Consider the following 9,536-nt stretch of genomic DNA (forward strand, 5'->3'; position numbering starts at 1 on the left):
ATATATATATATATATATATATATATATATACATGTGTACAACTGCAATGTATTGGTCATGTGGTGCAGTTACAAGCAAGCATCAGTCTCTTGGTGAAACTAAAGTTCTGCTATGTAAGGCACCAAAATATTTTTTTACTTGTTTAGTAGTAAAAAAGTAAAAGTACAGTGTTTTGTTTAGTTTTTATAAGCACAGTGTGTTAATGTAAAAATGATAACATACTGTTATGACATTACTGCTATGGAGTTACATGGTATAGCCATGTCACTTTCAAAATGTTCCTACTGGCCTGTATACAAGCTTTTAAACGTTTTTTTATCTTCAGTAATTTTTCAGAAAAAGAAAGCAGATCTTTCAATCAGTAATGTCCTGTAAAAAGTATTGAGAAAATAACTCGTATTGCTATTTGTTTCTTGAAATCATAGAACAGTAATTTCTGAGAAAAGAAAACAAAAACTACCTGCACTATTTATGTGAATGTTATAGATTTTTGATGGTGCCTGCAGGTGTTCAAGATTATTATTTTGTTGTTGTTGTTATAAGATTTATGGAATTACTAAGTTAGTAATATACCCATTTTATATTGGTGTGCTTATTTACAAACGTTCAAAAATGCATGCTAAAGGGGCTTATTGCTTGTATTTTACCCGACATACATGTAACAAATTTCATAGTGAATGAAACAAAAGGAGTTACATAAATATTTATAGAGATTGTAAACAGAAACTAGAATCTTGATGTAATCATGCATATTCAACACCTGACGTTTTAAAGTTAGTATCAAGAGAGTTTTTAACATACATCACTATTTGCACTGCTACTTAACTTGAAGTAACAAGTCTTGTTCAACACCTCTACAGTCCATACATTTTTTATCTTTCAAGAAATTAAGTTTCTCAGAACAGTATTTCATCGATAACCTACACGAGAGGGAAACTTCTCTTTCCTTAGGAAGTTATTTCAACTGATCACCTACGTGTAAACTCTCTAGAAGGTACATAAAAGTGATTGAAAGCAGCATTTCCCAAACTGTGTTCAGCAAAACCATAGGACTCCATATGATATATCCAAGCATTCTGCAAGAAAATTTTGTGTAGTGTAGTTGGAGTAAAGGAGCAGGCCAAATACAGGTATGGCTTAAAAGCTAAATCAGCCCATAAGTCATATCACCCTGTATTCCCTTTGTCATTGGCTATTTCATTTGATGGGTGAAGCCTAATTGATGAGTCACTGTAAGTTAGTTGCTAGTGATAATCAAGTGTGGTGTTTCAAGGAAACAACAAGTTAGTCATGAGCTTGTGAGTATTTTTAACATTACAAGATTACAGTGATTTTAAGTATTGATACTACTAAGCCGTGGATCGGTGGCTAAAAGAAGGAACTTTAAAACGAAAAACAAGTTCTCGTGATAATAATTTTTTATGATTAGCTTTCTAATATAAGAATGTTTCTTAAATGTTCTGTCAATAGTTTTAGAGTTGAAAATTTGTCCGTAGCCGAAAAAGTTTCAGAAGTGCTGGTCTGAAGGATTTTCCAATAGGCAAACTTTTTCACTTGATTTACTAAATTGTTTCAATAGGAATATGTTAGTTTTTAAAACATCTAGTATCATAGTAAACTCTTAATGCTGACCTATCCTGTATATTTACATAAACTTTTGCTATTTCAGAAAAATACTTTGCAAAACTGAATTTTGCGGTTTTTTAAGTTTGTTTGTTGTAGACTTTTAACTGTTGTTACAAAGGGAATTTCATTAGTGACTTTTGTGAACGTCATTTACCTAAGAACATTAGGAGCTTGAAATGTAATCCAAAAACTAAGTCTCCCAGTACAGTCTTCTAAGCCTAAACTTATTGTTAAATAAGTACAAAGGGAATTTCATTAGTGACTTTTGTGAACGTCATTTACCTAAGAACATTAGGAGCTTGAAATGTAATCCAAAAACTAAGTCTCCCAGTACAATCTTCTAAGCCTAAACTTATTGTTAAATAAGTACAAAGGAAATGGTTTTACTGTTTATAAATGCCTGATAAACTTGAATGGTTTAACACAAGAAATATTTTTTCATGTCCTTTATACACTTATCTTAGTTTGTCAACCATTTGTAACTCACAGGTGATATTCTTTAGTGTACTTACATTGTAGTTGCATGTAATTTCCATAAATAACTTGTAGAGTACGTTTTTTTTTTAATTTCTTTATTTCTGTTGATCTAGTCAGTTATAGGCTTTCTTTTGACTGTAGAATCATATAGAGTTAAACTCGAAAGTTCAACAAAAGCCAGAGGAATGTTTCTAAAATATATTATTAAAAGTGTGTTTGTGCACATGAATCTCTGGACTGTTTACAATAAAACTCATTTAAACCAATAGAAGTTTAAAATGTGTCAAAAAGAATGTTCTTAAATGGTGTATTCATTTATGTAATGAACAAAATTTACATCATAGGATGATTCGGTCTTGTGTGAAATTCTGTATTTTGTTTTTTGGAATCTTATAAGATTAGTAAAACTGTGTTATTCACAAAGCAGATGAAAACTGACACAGGTATACTAACACTCAGTATATTCTAAGCATATTTATGGTAAAAATTAATATCAAGGAAGTTAATAATAAACTTGCTCAGGTAAAAAAGTTTCTAATGACAGAATAAATGAACACATAATGCTGAATCATCCTTACAAACAGTTTGTGATTAAAGTACTTTCCTACTTGATTCTCTTAATATTAATGTTTTGGAACTTTCAAGACAAAGATATAAATACATCTGTTTTTGTGATGGTAGTTATACTTTACTTTGAAGCATTGGCTAATGTGTAAGAAAGTTTGTCTGAAGGTTAAAATGATGTAAGTCACGTCAAACGTAGACCAGGATTATGGTTTATGTAAACTCACGTTATGGAAGAGTGTATGGTGAGCCAAGTCTTCGTTTGAATATCATGCTTGAAGAGTTACGTGTAGATTTTCTTTATAATCTTAAATAAATTGCATATACTTCAAGAAAACTGGTACCCACTTCAGTGTTTTTCTTCACCTTCAGCCTTTCTATAAGTTTGCTTAGTTTTTACCTCTAACAATTTATAAGTGGGATATCTTGGCTGATAGTTTTGTGAAAACATTTGTTATTGTTTTATACACATGTTTATTAATGTTGATTTTTTTTACCCTTAAAGAACAAAATTTGAAAGGTGTCATCATGTGATACATCTGTGTGAGAAAAAAAATATTGGTAAGATCCTTTCAGGGAGAGATTTTAAACTAATATGTTCCTAAGATGTATACTAAGGATAGCGTGGACGTACACTTAAACTGGTCAGGCTTATTATATGTAGCTTTCATAATTTGAACTTTAAATTGCCTGAAGGGTGAACGATACGCCTTTCTACTTTTGAAAATTTGTTTCTTATGTTTCAAGCAATATAGTGGTTTGAAAATGTATTATGCTTGTTTATTTACCAACAAATGACTATTTTAATTTGGAGCAACCATTACTGACTGGTTGCTTTATTAGGAAATTGTTCATTATCATACGGTTATTATACTGCACAAAACAAACAGTTACTGAATTTCTTTTTTCATTTTAGCTATCATGAAGTGCAAAACCAATTATGAGAATTATATCAATCACCCCATAGTTAATTTTTTATGCAAATCAGGACTTTTCTAATCTATCATGTGAGGTGAAATGCATATTGTCATTCAGCCTTGACTCATAGATGATTACTTAATGGAGGTACGTTCTTACATCATTATAGAGTGTGGTCACCACAAACAAAAACGAAAGTGTGGTGCAGATTTCGTATCATTCTCACCCGCTCCACTGAAAGAGCTGTTTCTTGGCATCTTTATGCTCGAAATCACTTGATTGGATAGAGCTGTTTCTTGGCATCTTTATGCTCGACATCACTTGATACGATAGAGCTGTTTCTTGGCATCTTTATGCTCGAAATCACTTGATAGGATATGTTGCATCCTTCAAAAATATTCCATAGATTAATGGGATTGAATTATAAGTGAAACATCTCCTGTGTTTAGCCCACTGTGCAGGGGCTCGGTCCCTATGATCGTGCCCATATTAGAGAAGTAATGCTAACTATCATCCCGAAATTACTACATGTGTCTTCATAAAACGTGCCAAGCTTGTAATAAGAAGTACAATTCTGTTGTATACAAAAAATCAGATGAGTTAGAAAAATATTTGTACTTGAGATATGTTTTTGAGTTGATAACATCAGTCTGACTCAGGCACTGAGAAGTCAGAATGCAAAGTGATGTTCATGAGAAGAATAAAAATATATTTATCCATCTTACAGTTTGTAAGTTGTATTTGCATAACTGTCAGGATTTCTAAAATGCATATCTACAGTGTTTTCAATTTCCTATGATGAGTTGTGTTTCACGTTTTTTGCTTCTTATAATAAAGTAAAAAATATACTGAGAAAAAAAACACACGAGGCACTTGTATGTTACTCTAGGTATGTTAATGGCATATTGAATGTTCTTGTACTACGAATTAGTTTTGTGATTCCTTTAAAAGGGTGAGTAACATTTAGTGCACCTAATTATTGTTGTTCACTTTCTTCACCCAACAATGGTGTATTTCCTCCTTGATAGACAAGGCATCTTCCAATAAAAAGTCCACTGTGCTTGTATTCTCTGCCAACAGCTGCAAACCACTTAGATTATACTTTTCAACAAATGGGTTACACTCAAACAAAACAACTTTGGCAATTATCTTGGTAAAACGTGGGTCAAACTAATGTCACGTGGGAAATCTAGCAAAGTAACCATCATGTATAATACAGTAGTACATTACAAATTATTGTAGGTACAGATTTCTACCATTAGTTGTTTCAGTTTTATTTTTGTTTTTATAAACTCAAAATTAATGTACCAAAAGTTGCTTCTGTTGATTATTCAGACATGAAAAGAGTATCTTATGAAGTACGTTGTTCAGAATGCAAGTAATGTAGTGTCTCCTATATCAAAGATTAATGACTATCAATTTGTAAATGCATCTGTGAGCACGTATGGAAACAGACGGAAATAAAGTGAAATAACAAATCCTAAAATCTTTCACATCGATTTCGAGAGCCCATTAAACTCACCTTCCACTGTACCCTTAGTTTTGCCTTCTTTTGACAACTCAACAATTTCAGATGTAGTCAACTATTGCAAAAAAACGTGTTTCCTAGAAACATAGTTGTAAGGAGAAACTAAGTCTGCTTACTAAGCAACCTAAAATAACATCAAAGAGTGGGTAAGTTGTTGTAATAAGAGATCTGTTTACAAATTACTTGTTTCATCAACTAACAAACTTAACTCAATACAGTTGGGTGTGTAGTGCTGTAATTGGAAGTTACTCATGTGGCCTGACTATCTACGATTCACCTGTTTTGCACTGATGGAATAATTACTGTTTGGGGAAAATCTCGTGAAGAAATGTACCCCATCCTTTACATTTCAACAATGCAAGCAGCTTTAAGCAGTTCCATGGTAATAGGGGTGTTCTTCTGATACAGCTTACTAATTTAGTTAATTGGAGAGCAGACCTTTGTTACTGATCAAGTTCATCCCTAGATATACTTTTATCTTCAACACTGCAACTATTCACGTGTTCGTTTTGTCCGTGATTGTTTCCTGGAGTATGCCATAAACTTGCAACATTTTTACTGGCTTCTTTGTTTGAATTTCTCGCAAAGTTACACGAGGGCTATCTGCGCTAGCTGTCCCTCATTTATCAGTGAAAGACTAGAGGGAAAGCAGCTAGTCATCGCCACCCACCGCCAACTCTTGGGCTACTCTTTTTACCAACGAATAGTGGGATTGACCGTAAAATTACAACGCCACCACGGCTGAAAGAGCGAGCATGTCTGGTAGGGATTCGAACCCGCGACCTTCAGATTGGGAGTCAAGCGTCTTAACCATCTGGCTTGCACAATCATCCCATTAAGCAGAGGTTAAATGAACTCAGTAAAGTATTCAGTGCAAAAATCCTTTTTCAGCTAAGCTGATACAATTACAATCCTTGCTACAAGCAAAATGGGAAATAATTCTGCAAGGTATCTTGCAGTTCCTGGTAGATTCATGATTTTGGTGAGTAATTTGGGATTATTCTTTTACAAATACTGATATTACATTTCATAATCTTTATCTAAGAAACTAATTTCATTAAATAAAAATATTTTATATAAATAAATAATATTTTATTTTATATAAAGAAAAGTATTTGAAATAAACGAATAAAAATTCACTTTGAGTTGTTTTTTTTTTTGTTGTTTTTTTTTGTACAGTTTTATCAGAATATTGCCTACCACATGGAAAGCAGGAATTCACTTATACCCGAGTAATTAAAGTTAACATTATGAAATAAAAGAATAAGAATATCGGGTTATAATTCAACCAAATTGAAGCAAGTCTGATTATTTTCACTCAAATAAGAAATACTCTGAAAAGCGATGTTAAGTTTGAAACAAAATTGGGACATACACGGTACTTTAATTGGTGATATTATTGTTTGTTATAAGGACAAATAAGTGTTATGTATTGATTAGTCAATAATCACATACTGAAGAAACAAAAAAGACTCGTTACTGAAATATATAATTTTTCATTGTTGGGACGATTATGAGCGCACATACAATATCTGGAAATTTGATATTTCTGGTGTTAGTGGTCATCCATCATGATGTGTTTGTCACCAGAGAAAACACCTCCCCAGGAACACCTGCTACTTGTGAAAGACGAGCCGAATAATAACAGATAAAAGGTTTTGCCATATATTGATTAGCATTTCTCTGTAGTAATTTAGAAAGAGTATACCTTAGTTTAATTTCGGCTAAAAACTGAATATGGTATTATACACGACAAAGCCTATTTCAGAGAGGCTGATCATCAATATTATTTCGATTACGTTATTTAGCTTTGAATAATAAAAGAGAAAACTAGCTCTATTAGAAATGTAAATATACTCCAAGCCAGGGAAGAAACAAACCTGTCGAGAAAATTATCCAACTATTGTATGTAATGCATAACGTTTCTTTTTCATTGTAATTAGTACTTCAACAAATGATTTTTAGTTGGAGTGTATCAGGCCACCAGCTGACGAAATAATTAAATCACACTTCACAATCTCTTAAAACTGTGATATAAATAGTGCTGAAAGGATCTTGTTGCATTTATTCGGATTCTTATCTTGCTATTACAAAGGTAAGTTTAGCCAGATAGTTGTAACTTTAAATTGTTTTTTTGTTCTTCACATTTTCACTAGTTTCATGATCAGTTTTATGGATATACTTGTCTCTATATCTCAAGATGTATATATATACATATACCCATGGCCAGGTGGATAGGGCGCTTGACTCGCAAACATATTCGCCCTTTCAGCCGTGGGGCATTATAATGTTACGGTCAATCTCACTATTCGTTGGTAAAAGAGTTGGCGAGGACTAGCTGCCATCCCTTCAGTTTTTCACTGCTAAATTAAGGACGGCTAGCACAGATAGTTCTCGTGTAGCTTTGCGCGAACTTCAAAACCAAATCTTGTTTTCTTTTACAACTTCTTATCACACAATTTTAAAAGCTGCGGTTTACTTAGTTTTAGTGTTACAATTAAGTTCAGTAGTTTTAAGATTAGTGACCGTTTAAACGGAGAAAAGATGCTCATTATTTGTGAACAATTTTGATCTTCTCTGTTACTTTTCATACGCAAGTAAAACGAAATGCCCGTATTTAATATATTACAACCCCATTTCACGCAAAGTGATAAAACACGAAGTGCTAAAAAGGCTCTGGTTGACTGTATAAAAAATATAATACAAAATAAAGAAGAGCTCTGTCACATTCGGTAATTGAATTTGTGTCTCTCAAGGGAGTCCGACTAAGTCATAGTTTAATTGTTTGTTATGGATGTCACGTCCCTAATTTAGCAGTGTAAGACTAGAGGGAAGGCAGCTAGTCATCACCACCCACCGCCAACTCGTGGGCTACTCTTTTACCAACGAATAGTGGAATTGACCGTCACGTTATAACGCCCCCACGGCTGAAAGGGCGAGCATGTTTGGTGTGACGGGGATTCGAACACGCGACTCACAGATAAGCAAATTATGATGTGTTAATTCCTTTTGTTATTTCCTCTGCTCATTATCTTTAATTAGGCACATTCAAGCAGTTTTTCTAAAATTTCGCGCAGATTTACATGTACTGTGTCTACTTATGTCATCTTCGTAAGCCGATTGTGAGAATTATGCGCGAATCCTCTACCTTATATAAAGATTAAGTACTACAACAAATAAATAAATAAAAATTCAGCAATTGATCGTAAGGCTTATACTTGTTAGTTTTGTTTCTTTATCATGCTCTTTTGAACTGAGGTCTTACTTATTTCAAAGGTTGCTAGAGAGACTTGTACAAATTAATATGAAAACTTTCACGATAAACTAATATACTTTGTCCCCCGGTGGCTCAACGGTAGGTCTGAGGGTTTATAAAGCTAAAAATAGGGTTTAGATCCCTCAATAAGCAGAGCGCAGATACCCCATTGTATAGCTTTGTGCTTAAGAACGCATAAACAGTCATTTACTTTAACTACAAATTATACATTAGTCGTATTTTAAGCCGAGTCTTACTTTAATAATAAAATCTCTCCTAAACTATATGGGTTACAGCTTGATCTTAAGTAATTTTTCTGCTTTGTTTGTTCTAGAGCAAAGCCACATTGGGTTATCTGCTGTGTCCATGTGGAATTGAACCCCTGATTTTAGCGTTATAAGTTCAAAGACTTATCAATGTCCTACCAGGGGACTAATTTTCTTGAATATGCTTTATGAAGCTGGTCGCTAACGTAGATAATTTAAGGATTATGGGATACCACACTAGGATCTTGGTCTACCTTGAAAATGTTATATTTCATTATCTTTGTTTCTATCCAAGAAGTCCTTAGCAGTCTTCAGTGCTGATGACAACAGGTAAATAAAGAACAAAGATCTGGTTTTATTCGGACACTAATACTCAGTCTATTTCCTTTGCTTCCAAAATGATTCTCTACCTTACTAACAGTATAACTCTCTGGCATGAGAGAAAGATCTCTAGGTCGATGGTGTTCTGCACTAGTTATGGAACAGTAAAATATTATAACTTTTCAATTATCGTAACAGCTCGAACAACCACAATGATACTTTATCACGGAAAGGCATTTCAAAGTTTTATTTCAAACTCGTTTGTTTTTATAAATGTTGAAGAAGTTTGGTTTATTTTGAATTTCGCGCAAAGCTACTCGAAGGCTAATTTAGCAGTGATAGACTAGAGGGAAGGCAACTAGTCAACACCACCCACCGCCAACTCATAGGCTACAATTTTACCAACGAATTGTGGTATTGACCGTCACATTGCCAATGAACTGTTTACCTTGTGGACGTGTTATACAGCTTTCGAAAGGAACGCTTGCAACTGGTTAATTGTCAAAATTAATCAAAGGGAGTAAAATCTGAGTGACGATTCTAACCTCACGATTCTCAGGCACAGTTTGTTTACGTTAG

Source organism: Limulus polyphemus, unplaced genomic scaffold, assembly GCF_000517525.1.
Source record: "Limulus polyphemus unplaced genomic scaffold, Limulus_polyphemus-2.1.2 Scaffold4696, whole genome shotgun sequence".
Classification (NCBI taxonomy): Eukaryota; Metazoa; Arthropoda; class Merostomata; order Xiphosura; family Limulidae; genus Limulus; species Limulus polyphemus.